This window comes from Oryctolagus cuniculus, chromosome 6 (assembly GCF_051225735.1).
Source record: "Oryctolagus cuniculus isolate XC-2025 breed Fujian yellow rabbit chromosome 6, ASM5122573v1, whole genome shotgun sequence".
In the NCBI taxonomy this organism is placed as follows: domain Eukaryota; kingdom Metazoa; phylum Chordata; class Mammalia; order Lagomorpha; family Leporidae; genus Oryctolagus; species Oryctolagus cuniculus.
In genome coordinates this window covers 48,831,201-48,847,474 of record NC_142872.1, presented here as the reverse complement: position 1 = coordinate 48,847,474, position 16,274 = coordinate 48,831,201, and the positions used below count along the sequence as shown (strand labels likewise).

The following is a 16,274-nucleotide window of genomic DNA, read 5'->3' as shown; positions in this document are numbered from 1 at the left end:
CCTCAAGGAAGCCAGCCCAACCGTGTCACAGGGCAGCAACATTTGCAGACTGAACAGAAGCCGCTTTCAAAACACTAAGCACGGAACTCGCACATCATCATTACCCACCACGTGCTATAGAAGCAAGTCACAGGCCAGTTCAACTTCAAGGGTATAGAAAATATACTCCCCCCCCCTTTCTTTTTTCAGATTTGAGAGGCAGAAATAGTTCCCATCTGCTGAGTCACTCCCCACATGCCCACAATAGCCAGGACCATGCCAGCACCAAAGCTGGAAACCCAACCCAGGTCTCTGAAAGAGGGGGTAGGAACCCAATCACCTGGGCCCTCACTGCTGCCTCCTAGGCTGTGCACTGGCAGTAGTATCGGGAACCAGAACTGGGAATTGCACCCAGGCAATCTGATGGGGGAGGGGGTGTGTCAGCTAGTATCACCTGCTAGGTTAAATGCCCTCCCCAATTCCAAGGATAAATTTTTAACTTTCAATTCTTTAAAAGGCAGAGAGACAAGGCCAGCATTGTGGCAGAGTGAGTAAAGCCACTGCCCACGATACCAGTATCCCATATGGGCATTGCTTCAAGCCCTAGATGCTCTATTTCCAATCCAATTCCCTATTAAAAGCCTGGGCAAAGCACCAGAAGATGTCCCAAGTGCTTGGGCCCCACCCGTTCGTGTGGGAGACCTGGAGAAAGTTCCTGCTTTGGGACTGGCCTAGCCCAGTTCTGGTCATTGCAGCTATCCGGGGAGTGAACAAGCAGATGGGAGATTCCTCTCTCCCCGTCTCTCTCTCTCTCTCCCCGTCTCTCTCTCTCTCTCCCCGTCTCTCTCTCTCTCTCCCCGTCTCTCTCTCTCTCTCCCCGTCTCTCTCTCTCTCTCCCCGTCTCTCTCTCTCTCTCCCCGTCTCTCTCTCTCTCTCCCCGTCTCTCTCTCTCTCTCCCCGTCTCTCTCTCTCTCTCCCCGTCTCTCTCTCTCTCCCCGTCTCTCTCTCTCTCCCCGTCTCTCTCTCTCCCCGTCTCTCTCTCTCTAGCTCTGACTTTCAAATAAATCTTTAAAACACAATAAAATGAAAGAGAAAGTCAAATCTTCTACCTGCTAATTCACTATCTAAACACAACAGCTGGCAGTTGGCCATGCCAAAGCCAGGAGCTCCATCTGAGTCCCCCACATGGATGGCAGGGCTCCCACCACTGAACTATCACCTGATGTCTCACACAGGGTGTGTATTACCAAGAAGCTGGAATTAGAAGCAAACTCAAACCCAGGCACTGCAATATGGGATTCTGGCATCTCGAGCAGCATTTTTTCAAAAAGATTTATTCTGAAAGAGTTACAGAGAGAGAGGTAAAGACAGCGAGCGAGGTCATCCATCCATGGATTTACTCTCCTAAATGGCCATAATGGCTGGGGCTAGGCCAGATCGAAGCCAGGAGACAGAAGCTTCTTCTGGGTCTCCCACTTGGGTGCAGGCACCCAAGGACTTGGACCATCCTGCACTGCTTTTCCAGGCACATTATCAGGAATCTGGCTCAGAAGTGAAACAGCAGGGACTCAATCCAATGCCCAGATAGCATGCCAGCACTGCAGGCCTTCACCACTATACCACAGCACCAGGGTCCCCCAAGAAACATCCTAACCCTTAAGCCCAACATCTACCTCCCGACTCCACCTTTTAAACGGGAGGAGCTATGAAAAAAATTTGAGGCCATTGGCAACCTACCACATTCCCATTTCCAAAAGAAGCAAAAACATAAACACAGCACAGTCCCACAGTCAAGAAGTGTCAAGGAGTCTGTTGAATCCCAGAGCCTCAAGCCAGATTCTGTGCACTTAGCCACAGAGCAACACTGTGAGCTGAGACTGCAGGACTCACAGGCACTGGACAAGAGGGTCTCACCTTCCCGACATTCTCTTGACAGTGATCAAGGATTCTGCGTTTTATCCCAACATTGCACAATCTGTCAGTGACCTGGCCAGAGGCCACACCACACCATGTCTGGCCAGGTTGTTCCCCAGATGAAAGATTCAGTAAGTAAGGAACATACTATTACCAAAAGAGAACCAGAACTGCGGTTCAGCACTACCTTAAAAATCTCTCCTCTATCTGCTCACCCAGCCAGACCTTCCAATGTGCACAGAGGCCCCAGGAGCAACTGACTGCACAGAGGGAATCCTCCCAGGCAACCCAACAAAATACCCCCCGCCCCGCACCTCCCAGGACACCTGGGACGCAGGTAAGAGTCCACTGATAAAGGAGCTGGGGCAAACCCCAAGATGGCAGGCCTTTTGAGAGCACCGCCCAAGGAGTAATGCCAGCCCCAAATTCAGGGTTTGGCATTTTCATACAGGAGCCAAGCCTGGAAGCCTTTTGTTCAAAGGCGTTCTTGTGCCACCTAGCATCAGTAAAGGAGATGCCACACCTGAGGGTTCATTCCTGCAGACAAGCAGGGAAGACAAGACAGAGAGCAGCCAGGGGGCAGAGGCCGGGTTTTGAGTCCAAGTCCTCGGGGTGTTTCCATGCCAACTCTGAACAAATCCCTCTCTCCAGGTTCCAACCTCAAACTGAAATTCATCTGTTTCCCCAAACCTCTAGGTGGGAACTGGACTTCTAACATGCTTCGATTCTAGAAGCTGTTGGAGGGGGCTGCTTACATTGTAGCAATGACCTTCAGTGTCCTGCAGGCCTTGTGATTTACTATTCCTTCTTTAATGTCTATTTATTTGAAAGGCAAAGAGATGGGGGAGTGGGACAAACAGAAGAGATATTTCTCAACTGACAGTTTATTCTCCAAATATCTGCAACAGCCTGAGCTGGGTCAGGGCAAAGCCAGGAACCAGGAACTCCATTTGCATCTTGCACATGAGTGCTAGGGGCCCACTCTAAAACATCACCTGCCACCTCCCAGGGTGCCCATTAGCAGGCAGCTGGAATAGGTAGTGGAGCTGGGACGTTAACCCTAACCCTAACCACTATAACAATGCCAGTCAGTCATTCATATTCTCTCTCTCTCTCCCTCTTACACACACACACACACACACACACACACACAGTAATCTCAAGAGGAAGTCACTGGGGAGTTCCTAGCACATCACAACACTTGACAATGTTGTGACTCTTGCTGCTGAAGAAAATCATAGGTGGAAGCTAATCTAAAAGGCAATGCGCAGGAGAATGGGAGAGCAGCAACCGTATTTGGGAAGACAATGAACTACTTCAGCCTTTTTGAGGCCGTCTGCTGCCTCTTGCAGATCAATAGCTGTTAAGGAACTGCAAACACCTAAGAAGTCAGGGCCGTTACCAGTTCCAATTGGCAGAAGGGAAGCCAGCTAAGACACCTCTTTCCTAAGGTGCACTCAGAAATGGGAGAGAGGACTTTGAGCTCCTGTGGTCTCCAGGAACACCTCCTCCCACCCAGCCCTCAACTAACCTGCTGTTTACCTTGCAAATAAGGCACCAAGTCCAGAGAACCCCCTTCCCAGTGCATCACTACCCCCAGACCCCTCCCCAGATTGTCTTCAAGAGAGAACAGCCCCTCGACAGTGGGGACTGAGGAAAGCAAAGCCCAGCACCTCACAGGAAGACAGCAGCATCCCAAGAGCTGTCCACAGACCCCAGGAGAGCAAGGTAGACAAGCTGACCGCACCACTGACTCAGCACTGAAGAAATGGTTTTCTGCAATGGCAGGCAACGTCCCACCCCTGTTAACCTGTGTCTCCTCAAGATCAATGGAAGATATTCCTGCGTGTAAAATGTCACCATTTCACACAGATGATCAAACTCAGATGAGAGCTAAGTGGATGGGCCCAGGGCCACTCAACTACTTGGAGGCAAAGCTGGGATCAGAATCAATAACCCTCAACAGGGGCTCTGCAGCCACCTCATCAGCCAGAGATTAACCAGAAATCCTTTCCACAGCTGTCTGGCCATTTTAAAATAAGAAGATTAACCAAAAAAGGTAGCATGATAACATCTCAGGCCACATGAGTCAGGGTCCATCTGTCTGCCTGTGGATCTTTCCAGAATGCCTCCTGGCTCCCTGCTCGCCAAAGGGCAGAGGGGTGCAGGGTGGAGGATGCCACTGGAAAAGCACCTCTTGAAACTCTCTTCTCCTGCTTGCAGAGACAGGAATCAAACCTGCAGTCCCATCCATGGTACAGGAATTCAGCTTAATGGTTAGAACGCTGCTTGAGATACCCACATCCTATATCAGAGTCTTGGGTTCAAATCCTGCCTGTGTATACCCTAAGAGGCAGCAGTGATGGCTCAAGTAGCTGAGACCCAGCTTGAATTCTGGATGCCTGGATTCAGCCTGGCCCAGCCCTAGTCATTGTGGGCATTTGAGGAGTGAACCAGCAAATGTGAGCTCTGTGTGTGTGTGTGTGTGTGGAAAAATTTTATATGCTTATATTTGAAATCTCAATTACTGCTTTGCCCCAATCTTGCCTTTAAAATAATCCACATTTCCCTCCCCAGAAAAAAATTGCAAATTATATATACACACACATTTATATACATATGTATAGTGAGTGTATGTGTGTATATGTCCCCCTTTCCCTGGGTACAAGAGACAATGTGTGAAGAGACTTATGAATTTTATTTCTCTATTTATAACAGCCTAGTGTGTTCAGCAAGGAGGCGCCCTCTCAGGAGAGGAACCCAGGGACCGTGTAACTTAACATTTGCTGTCTAACTAAGCTTCCCCCTTTTAAAAATCCAGGCACAGAGTCTCAGAGAGTGGATGTGAACTTTCCAGAGGTTGGCCATCACCTCTGCCACCCTGAGCTACCCCACCATGAGGCTGCCCCTGCTGGCAGGAAGACAGTGATTTAGATTGGCTCCATGTTGCACACAGAGCCTCTGGCAAACTGCTGAATGGGTACTTTGACCAATTTGACTCACAGATGCCTTCCCAAGCAGGATCTTGTATCACCCACCTCACCCCAGCATCTTGAGTCAAGTGACTCAAGCTAATCAGGACCATTCAGAACATGGTCTCAGTGGACACCATGACCTAATGTGAGATCCTGTCTCATCTATTTTTACAGCAGACTAAGGTGCTTTGTCCAAAAGCAGCAGTAGCCCTGGGAGTTCGCAAGGTGGAGTGGTGGTCCAGGGTAGGAAGACAGCTACTTTTGGCCAGAAGACCCCTCTGGGAGTGACTGCCTACCTGCTCAAGATGCAACAGGACCAACAGGGAGTATACCCCCTCTCACTGTTCGCTGCGAATGTTGGTGTGTTTTTCCATTTGTCTTCTGTGTCCCATTTTAGAGATGAGTACACTGAGGTTGGATCCCTTTCCTAACAGCAACAAATGAGTATGAACAAGAGCCAAGACTCAACACTCAATTTCAGGGTCCAAAGTGTCAACTCCCAGACTTTCTTCTTTGCAATGTGTGCTAGAGGAGATCCCCAGGAATATTTGGGGTCAGAGTATCTGGGCTCCCTAGCCTGCCCACTTCTCATTGTTAGGGTTTTCTTTCCTTTTCTTTAACCACCTCAAAGGGAAGATGTTGACCTGGAGGACTTCTAAGAGCTCCAAATTTTCCTGAATTCCTGGTTCTTCTCTGTAATAATATTTAATTCACTCCCAAATGCCCTTGAAGATGTCATTCAAGCTATCAATAGGACATTATTTTTTTCAGTAGATCAAGCTCCTGGAATGGATAATTAAGGCCCCTGGTAAGTCAATGGGAAACCTGCTGACTGGCCAAACATTCGATTGGGGCAGCAGGCTGGGAAAGCAGATAGTAGGAAAGGATATTAAGATAACTGACAGAGAATGAAAACTCCCAGAGTGAATCAGCAAGAGTTCCATCCTGTTCATCCCCCAGCTCCTGAACCAGGTACTCACTGGGACCTGACCTTGACTTACCTTGCTAGTAAGGCGCAGAGCTTTCAATTCTGTGAACCTAGCAGAAACCCTTATAAAACATTTTCTCATTCCTGAATTCCACACCTTTGCTCAAGCCATTTTCTTTACCCAGAATCTCAAATCAGATCGCCAAAGACCACTTTCTCCATAAAGCCATCTCTAATCACTGAACACCCAATTCAATACCAACTCACTTCTAACCACTCACATATGAGTCTGTCTGGTTTCCCCCTGCCTTCCAGATTTTCAGAGCCTAAAATCACAGGCCATAGATAATTCAAGTTTAGGTCTTTGCAAAGCTAGCACCATACCTTGGCCAATGACAGTGGTTTACTAGTTTCTAAGAATATTCTCTCCTTGGTCCTGACTTCCAGAAGGCAGAGGTGGGCGGAGACATTTCTCCTGTCTGTCCCCATACACGAGGCTCCTTCTCACCCTCCCCATAGATGACGGCCAGATAATGATTCAATGGTCAAAGTTTCAAGAAAACCATTAGTTCTTGGGTACCTCTTTTTTTTTTTTTTTTAATTTACTTGACAGGTAGAGTTACAGACATGAGACACAGAGAAAGGTCTTCCTTCTGCCAATTCACCCCCAAAATGACCGATACGGCCAGCGCTGTGGCAATCCAAAGCCAGGAGTTGGGTGCTTCCTCCTGGTCTCCCATGCGGGTGCAGGGGCCCAAGTACCTGAGCCATCCTCCGCTGATCTCCCAGGCCACAGCAGAGAGCTGGACTGGAAGAGGAGCAACCAGAACTAGAACCCAGTGCCCCTGTGGGATGCCGACACCACAGGCAGAGGCTTAACCAAGTGAGCCACGGTGCCGGCCCCGGATACCTCTGTCTTAAAAGGACCTTGGGGCTCTCCTTCTCAGCTAAGACTCAGCCAGTAGAAAAGGCTCACCTCCCTTTTGCTCCCTTTTCTATATTCTGTGGGCCACTGAGCTCAGTTATAAATACTGTTTGTTCTGCTAATGTTCCATATGCTGGTCGAGGGACAGGGGATAAGGATTATTAAGGGGAGCTCAGAAGAGCTCAGGTGGAACACAGAAGTTCCCTAATCCGATGTCCCCTGAACCCCGTCAACATTTTAGCTGCTAGTTTAACTCCATGTTACAGGTAAGCAAACTGACGCTCAGAAAAGCTAAGCTTCTTAGCCAAGGATACACTATTCCTCAGAAGCAGAACCAGTATTCCAAACCTCCGTCCACTGTAACAACCAAGCCAGCTGGGTCTTTAGGAAAACATACAGAATGGACCTGAACTTCCAGAACAATACCATCTCATGGGCTCCCGCAGGGTCTCAAATCGTTATCTCCACCTGCTGGTGCTTTCCTGCCTCCTGCCTCCGCCCAGGTCCTCTGTGTACAAGCACTCCAAACAGTGACACAGGGCCTGGGAGAAGGACAGGCACCCCGAAAGACGTGTTGAATTTGGCTCAGCTCCAGTGACGCTTCAACAGCCTGAGCCATGCCGAATAGATGACGCAATGCAGAGAGGCACAGTAATTTCTGTCCCAGCTGGCTCCTCTCATGGGTGTGTTCCAAGGGGCCCTGCCTGAACTCCCTGAAGTGGGGGAAATGCACCCAGCCCTGACTCTTGTTTTTAATTACAAGTTTCCATTAAAATCACTACAACAATGAGGCGCACACACCAGGCAGAATACTTCAAGACAATTAGCACACTCATCAGGTGGCTAAAATGGCCCAGCTTTGGCCTGGGGCTGACATAATTGCACCAAAACATACAGCCTACCAGGAGGCTCCTACTCTAAGTGGAAAGAAACAATTAGTCATACAATCTATTGGGCAGTTAGATCTGTAGGAAATTATTTAATATACATAATTTAAAAGTTTGCCAGGGGTTGAGAAGTGTGGAAATCATCTCTTGTCTGACTTACTACATCCATAAGCCAAGCTGTCCCTCCCCAACCCCATGCTACTAATAACGCTCCCTGTGTTTGCATGCAAATGACTGCTGTGCAAAGCAGACTTATTGTAATTACATCTCCGGATCACTGCAGACATGAGCATACCATTCCTGGAATGTGGGGAATGATGAGTGGGCCAAAGAGCTTCTAGAACCCACATCTACCTCCCTGCTGCGTTCTGAGTCCCCAAGCTACTGCATTAAAACCTGCCCCTAAGATAGCTCCTGGCTGTGCCATTCTGGTGATTCTGAAGAGTAAATAAAAAAAGCAAATTAGAAGACCAGAAAGAGCTCTCTGAACAGCAGGAGAGCTACAGAAAGCCACCCTGAGGGTCCCTGCACTCTGTCTGAAGCCTCGCTCTCAGATTCCACATGCACTAGCATCTTGTCTGCATTTGATCATCCCTCTTCAGCTCTCACTACTGAACCATTGGCTTCTGCAGGCCAGCAGTGCTTCTGTGATTAATATTCCACTGGCATTTCTACTGCGCATTCAAAGCCTGTTCTTTCAGCCTTTTCAAATTCAATTCAGACCAAAGCAATCTTGGCCCTTGCGTCTGGGTTCAGGTCGTGATTATTAGGATTGCAGATTATGGCTTATTAGCATTTATTGAACAGCAAAGGAGCCTTGCAGGACAGCACCGTCACTCGGTCTCTGACTCCCAAACTAAGATGACCCAGCCAGCAGGACACAAATAGTGGGCAGGAAGGATCCAGCTCAGAGAGAATCACTACTTGTGATTTTTCATACAAGACTATAGGTGGAGTGGAGGGTTTTAAGGCTTCAAAGATGCAGTATTGTTAATAGAAGGCAGTCACTACTTGATCACTCACTCTCAATCTCCCATCATCTCTTCTCATTTGTGGATCTTCTAAGAGATGTAATAAGGTCTAAGAAGTCACCAGTTCAAATCCTGGGCTAATCCAGTGTATGACCCTTGAGCAAATTCCTTTTACTTACCAGCTCAGCTCACCTTCAAAATGAGTGCAGCAAGGTCCGTGACTCAGTGGTGTTTCAACTTTGCTCCTCAAACCCCTGGGGAGAAGCAGGCAGGCTGGAGATGGTCAGATTCCTTCCCTGTGTTACCAAAGCTTCCCTCCTTTGGGACCAACACTCCAGGCTTTCCCTCCAAGATTTGTACCAAGAAAAATGCTCTGTTTCAATCTGCAAGGTACAATCTGAAGCTACTGAAGGTACAATCTGAAGCTCTAAAACCCTCCACACTTGTAGAGTCTATGAAGTAATAATGGAGACTGTACAAGAAATCCACCAGACAAGTACAAAAGCAGCTATATGATCCTGTTTTGAGTGGCCAAAGAGAAACATGAGGAAAAACAAGATTAACATGGAAACCCAGCAAACCAGAGAAAAACACTCTAATTTTCTGAGTGACCATGGATACATAAACCAAATGTACAAGGGATCAAAAACCATGGCTTCGGAGAACTGTAGGCAGATTTTCTAGGCCGGAAGGAAGGTCCCCCAGTCCAGACTGACTTGTCCAGGTTGACAAGACTTTCTGGCCCTTCTCTCTTGGAAGGCATGGGCTGCTCATCACTGGAAGCTTCGATAATAAGGAAGGTATCCGCACCTTTGGTGAAAGTCTTCTCAAGACAGACTCTGAAACCTACAATCTCCTCGGGGCTTCCAATATGAACTCAAAGGACTCTGGTTATCAAAAGCCGAGAAAAACCCAATTGCCAAAATTGTCCTATGAAATGTAACAAGCACATCTGTTCATTTTTCTGTCAAACATTACAGATTTACATATCATCTCTATGTTCTCCAAAAATGTGTGCTAAGGGAGTATAAAGATATAAATCCACCAAGGGGTGAGACTATTCCTTGGGGGCCAGTGCTGTGGGTGCCGGTTCGAGTCCCAGCTGTTCCACTTCTGATCCAGCTCTCTAATACACCTGGCAAAGCAGCGGAGGATGGCCCAAGTGCTTGGGCCCCTGCACCCACGTGGGAGACTGAAAGAAGCTCCTGGCTCCTGGCTTCGGATCGGGATCAGTGCAGCTGCGATGGCTGTGACCATTTGTGGAGTGAACCAGTGGATAGAAGATCTCTCTCTCTCTCTCTCTCTCTGCAACTGCCTTTCAAATAAATAAAATAAATCTTTAAACAAAAAGTATGAAACTCATTTAAGAAAAAAAAAGAACATTCCTTGGAGCTGTCCCTACTCAGGCAGTTTTGGAGTCTGATTCCAAGATGGCTGAAAAGAGGTAGGCAGTGCTTGTCTTATCCACAAAGGAGGACCCTAATAGCGTAACAGCAAATGCACAGCGGAGGTGCTTCTGAGCTAAGTGGCTGAGGGAGGGCACTGGCATTCAGCAAGGAAGAGGCGAGACCCTTTAAGACACAGACCAGAGAGGAAGCATGGCAAGAGAACCAACACAGAGAATTATGACCCCTAGGCCCTGGACAAGGGGACTCCCCATTGCAGCCCCAGTGGATCTCACTGCCATAGACTCCAGCCATTCTACACACAGGAAGGCTCTGTGTCATCACAAGCTTGGGCCCAGAGAGAGGATCTGCCTACAGTCCACATGGTAGCTTTGCTTCAGAGATGGAACCACACTGTCGCCCTGTCTACTCCCAGAATCCAGGCTGCTACGGCACAGCACCATCTTGAGAACAGAGCCACTGTCAGGAACCATCCTTCCCTGGGGCACAGGTCCACTGCATATCCCCATTCCTGCCCCACCCCCAGACATCCCACCACATGCCCACAGAAGGCTGTACTCTCAAAAACCCAGGATATCTGTGCAACTGTAATCCTAACTCCCAAGCTCATACTGTGCCCTGCACTGTAGGAAAAAGGTGTCCATCACAGCAGGTGATGCCATCTCTAAAACCTGGAGAACCTAGATGCTTGCTGCCTGGGCCCAGGGCTGGTCTCCTTCTGCTACCCATGACCGCCACCAGTACTCGCCACCGTGGAGTCTGAGAATGCACCTCTCATGGGCTACATCTCCAGTGCTGCTGCCACCATCACCATCGGCAAACACCACTGTGGGGCTTCAGGACACACCACATGCCTGGCTCCCAAGACCAGCAGTAACCCAGGAGGGTCTGAAGATGTACCCTCCACGGTCCATGCCACATTACTTCTCCTACAGCCTCCAGAGACCACTGCACCCACTCAATTGGGGACTGAAGGCACAGTCCTAGCACAACCCCTGCCCTTGCTGGAAGCCCCACCACCTATGGTGCTTGCCCCTATGTGTCCTAGGGATGTATCCCCACACCTGTGCTCAACCCTAATGGAGCTGAAGACACACACTCACACTCCACGCCGGCAGTGCTGCCACTGCCGTGCCCGGGGCCCTAGCCAATGCTGGTGCTTTCCTGTAAGCCCCAAGGATCCGATGCCACTGTTGCCCTTTCTACCTCCCAGAGGCTGCCCTAGCAGGGCCTGAGGACATGTCCCCACACTCCGCACTCCCAGCACCACCTTTACCATTGCTGGCGCTTCCTGCTGTCAGCAGTACTTCTCCTTGCCTGCCCTAGGGTCCATGCCCCACCCCCAGCACTGCCGCTGTGGCTAACAAAGGCCCAGCTGCAGTAGGTGGTTGACTATCACCACCCCCCTATACACACCCCGAGATCACACTCATTGCAAAGCTGCACTACAACCTCTCAAACCGCTGACGTGCAGACACTGCTACGTGCAGACACTGCTGGTGTGGATTACAGCTGAAGAATTCACTTCTTTTAAAGATTTGTTTGTGGGCTGGTGCTGTGGCTCACTTGGTTAAGCCTCTGCCTGTGGCGTCAGCATCCCATATGGGTGCTGGGTTCTACTCCTGGTTGTTCCTCTTCCAGTCCAGCTCTCTGCCGTGGCCTGGGAAGACAGTGGAGGGTGGCCCAAGTGCTTGGGCACCTGCACCCGCATGGGAGACCAGGAGAAGCACCTGGCTCCCAGCTTTGGATCAGCGCAGCGCTGGCCATAGTGGCCATTTGGGGGGTGAACCAACGGAAGGAAGACCCTTTCTCTCTCTCTCTCACTGTAACTATCTGTCAAATAAAAAAAAAGATTTGTTTGTTTAAAAGGCAGAGTTACAGAGAGAGGGAAAGAAGGAGAAAGAGAGCAAGAGCGAGAGAGAGAGCAAGAGAGCGAGAGCAAGAGAGAGATCTTCCATCCACTGGCTCACTCCCTAAATGGCTACAACAACCAGGACTTGGCCAGGCCAAAGCCAGGAGCTTCTCCCGGGTCTCCCACATGGTGCAGGGCCCAAGGATTTTGACCATCTTCCGCTGCTTTCCCAGGCGCGTTAACAAAGAGCTGAATCAGAAGTGGAGTAGCCAGGACTCGAACCGGCTCCCATACAGGATGCCAGCGCTACAAGCTGCAGCTTAACCTGCTGCACCAAAACACCAGCCCTGGAATTCACTTTCCTGCTCACTCAGAAGCAAAACAAAAGACCCTACCCAACTGATACCCTATAACTCACCCACAGGATAAAATATTTCCTACAAAAGCTACAATGTAAAAGCAGAAGAGGTGACTATTACACCACATATACAGACATCAATTCAAATAGAGGCACAGAGAAAGCCCAAGTACTTGAGCCCCTGCACTCCTGTGGGAGACCCAGAAGAAGCTCAGAGTTACTGGCTTCAGTCTGGCTCAGATCTGGCCATAGAGGCCATTTGGCGAGTGAGCCAGTAGGTAGATCGATTGACCTCTCTCTCCCCTTCTCTCCCACCTCCTCCCCTCCTAACTCTGACTTTCAAATCAATCAATCTTTAAAAAAAGGATTCTCAAACTGAAAAATTCAGTTCCTCAAATAAAGGACTTGAGAGGCTCAACAACATACTACATTAAGCAAACAAAAGAATTTCAAACTTGAATACAGATTTATTTTTGTAATAGCCCATTCAGAAAAATAAAGAATGAAGAAAGGCTCTAAGACTTACAGCACTAGAAAAATATATTTTCAAATTATGGGGGCCCAAGAAGGCAAAAAATGGGGAGAGCATAGACAATCTACCCAATGAAGGATTAGCTGAAGGAGTCCCAGATTGGGAAAGGATATGAACTCCAATCTAGGGCACCCAAATCAGACCAAGCAGTCCTGACCAGAAAAAGACCTTTCTGTGGCATATGATAGACAAACTGCCAAAGGTCTAAGACAAAATTCTAAAAGCAGCAATAGAAAAGCACCAAGTCACATTTAAGGAAATACCCCTCTGGGAATGGAGAACCTTCTTTCATATGCCAGGGGTCGTTTGGATAGTTGTAACATCATTTGAAGGCCATACAAAGTTACTCACTCAAAAGTTAGCCTGCTATAGATCTATTGCATTTCGCATCCCCTGTGGTCACCTTAGCAGGGCCGGACCAAATTAATTCATGGGCCTTACAGGGCCTACAGGCCAGACATTCCCCAATGCTGCTACAACCAGCTTGTCAGCATAAATATTACAGGTTACAATGAAATGGGATACTATACTTAAAATTCTGAAATATAAAAAGGGGGCCAATGTTATGTTGTGGCAAAGCAGGTTAGGCCACCACTGCGATGCCACCATTACATATTAGCACCATTTCAAGTACCAGTTGTCCCACTTCTGATCCAGTTCTCTGCTAATTCTCCTGGGAAAGCAGAAGATGGCCCAAGTGTGTCTGCCCCTGCCACCCATATGAGACTGAGATGGAGTTCCTGGCTCACAGATTCAGCCTTGGCACTGCCCCAGCCATTGTCCCCATCTGGGGAATGAATCAGTGAGAGATCTAATTCTACTCTTCAAATAAATAAATCTTTAAAAAGAAAACAAACCTGCCAACTGCAAATACTACAAATACCCAGCAAAGCTATCCTTCAGAAACAAAGCATAAAGATTTCCCAAGAAATAACTGAGGGAATTCAACAATTCAGCATCACTGAAATGATCCTGCAAGAAATGCTAACAAGAGTCTGGAAGTGAAGAGATAATAACCACCACCATAAAAACACAAAGAATTCACTGTAAAGCAGATCCACAAATCAGAGAGGAAAGTAACAAACCTTAGAAAGTACCAAACCACACAGATAAACAATGAGAGAGATGTAAAGGAACAAAGAATAAGGAAAACAATTAGCAAAAAATTAATAAAATGTTAGGCATAAACTCTTATCAGTAATAATCTTGAATGTTACCAAATTCCCCAATCAAAAAATAGAGTGGCTGAATAGATTTTTTAAAGACCAACTAGGGGTCTTGTTATGACACAGGGAGCTAATCTGCCTCCAACACCGGCATGCCATTTCGAAATACCAGTTCCAATCCCAGCTGCTCTACTTCCAATCCAGTTTCCTGCCAATGCACCTGGAAAGCTAGAAAATGCCTCAAGTATGTGGGCCCCTGCCACTCATATGGGAGATCTCAGATGGAGTTTCTGGCTCCCGGCTTCAGCTTGGCCCAGACATGGCTGTTGCAGGCATTTGGGGAATGAACAAATGGAGGAAAGATCTGTGTGTGTGTATATGTGTATATCTCTTGGAAATAATAAATCTTTTTTAAAAAGACCAAATTATATATAGCACAGAAGAAACTCATTTCACCAGTGAAGACATACATAAAGTAAAGGACTGGAAAAACAAAAGTCTACCTAAATAGAAAATAGAAATGAGCAAGAAATCTATTCCAGTCTCATAAAAGGCAGACTTCAAGTCAAAAACTATAGTAAGAGACAAGGACACCATTTATTGATAAAGGGTTCTATTTAACAATACTGGAATACCAATTACATAAAGCAAACATTAAGACCCAAAGAAAGAGAAAGATTGCAACACAAAAATAGAAGGCCGTAACACCTCACTCAAGTCAGTGGACAGAGCATCAAGGCAAAAACTACGCTATAGAACAAATGGGCCTAACAGATATTCACAGAACATTTCTTCCAACAGCTATAGAATTTACATTTTGTTTCAGTCATCAACAGAACATTCTAAAGGATAGACCATATATTAGGCCACAAAACTAATCTCTACAATTCAAACAAATAATACCATGTATATTCTCTGACCACAATAAACTATAAATCAAGGAGAACTTTAGAAATTGACTAAATCTGTTCATAACTTATCAATGGTTCAATGAAGATATCAAAAGGTATATTTAGAGGACAACTCTGTGGCATAGCGGGTAAAGTCACCACCTGCAGTGCTGGCTTCTCACAGGGGCGCCAATTCAAGCCCTGGCTGCTCCACCTCCTATCCAGCTCTCTGCTATAGCCTAGGAAAGCAGTGAAAGATGGCCCCAGTACTTGGGATCCTGCAACAGCGTGGAAGATCTGCCAGAAGCTCCTGGCTTCAGAATGGCGCAGTTCCAACTGTTGTGGCCAATTGACGAGTGAACCAGCTATTGGAAGACCTCTTTCACTCTCTCCGCCGCTCCTTCTCTGTGTACTCTTTCAACTAAATAAATCTTTTAAAAATGCCCTTTAAAAATGGTTTATTTAAAAAATTCTGCAAACAAATAAAAGTGGAAAAACACTATTCTATGGGATACAGCAAAAGTAGTGCTAGGAAAGTATGTTATAGCCATAGGTACCTACAACAAAAAGAGAAGTTCCAAATAAACAACATCATTATGCAATTCAATGAACTAGAAAATAATAAATCCAGACAGAAGAAATTGCAAAGATGAGAACATAAACAAAATAGTAACTAAAAAATACAGACACCAGGATCCAGAGTTGTGGCATGGCGGGTAAAGCCAATATGGGCATCAGGTCTTGTCCCAGCTGCTCCACTTCTGATCCAGCTCCATGCTAATGGCCTGGGAAAAGCAGCAGAAGATACTGATGTGTTTGGACTCCTGCAACCTACATGGAAAACTTGGAAGGAGCTCCTGGATTAAGCCTGGCTCAGCCCTGGTGGTAGCGGTCATTTGCGTAGTAAGCCAACTGATAGATCTGTCTCTCCCTCCTCTCTTTAATTCAGACTTTCAAATTAAAAAAAAAAAACTTAAAAAATTTTTAAAATTAGGGGCCGGCATTGTGACGCAGCAGGTTAATGCCCTGGCCTGCAGTGCCGGCATCCCATATGGACGCCGGTTCGAGTCCCGGCTGCTCCTCTTCTGATCTAGCTCTCTGCTATGGCCTGGGAAAGCAGTAGAAGATGGCCCGGGTCCTTGGACCCCTGCACACACGTGGGAGACCAGGAAGCTCTTGGCTCCTGGCATCGGGTCAGTGCAGCTCTGGCCATTGCAGCCATCTGGGGAGTGTACCAGCAGATGGAAGACCTCTCTTTCTGTTTCTGTCTCTACCTCTCAAACTCTGTATTTTTTTTTTTTTTGACAGGCAGAGTGGACTGAGAGAGAGACAGAGAGAAAAGACTTCCTTTACCATTGGCTTTCTCCAATGGCTGCTGCGGCTGGCGCACCGCACTGATCTGAAGCCAGGAGCCAGGTGCTTCCCCTGGTCTCCCATGCGGGTGCAGGGCCCAAGTACTTGGGCCATCCTCCTCTGCACTCCCGGGCCACA

General features: G+C 47.6%; 1 long non-coding RNA gene across 8 annotated transcripts in view; it reads right to left on the bottom strand.

Annotated features, from left to right (window-relative positions):
• LOC138850056 (uncharacterized) overlaps positions 1 to 16,274 on the bottom strand; it is a 160,932-nt gene that overhangs the window by 23,489 nt on the left and 121,169 nt on the right. Inside the window, exon 2 of one of the 8 annotated variants that reach the window (XR_016235459.1) lies at positions 8,772 to 8,833. The exons of the other annotated variants lie outside the window; for them this stretch is intronic. This is a non-coding gene — a long non-coding RNA (uncharacterized LOC138850056). The remainder of the gene's footprint in view (positions 1 to 8,771; positions 8,834 to 16,274) is intronic. 8 annotated transcript variants of the gene reach the window in all.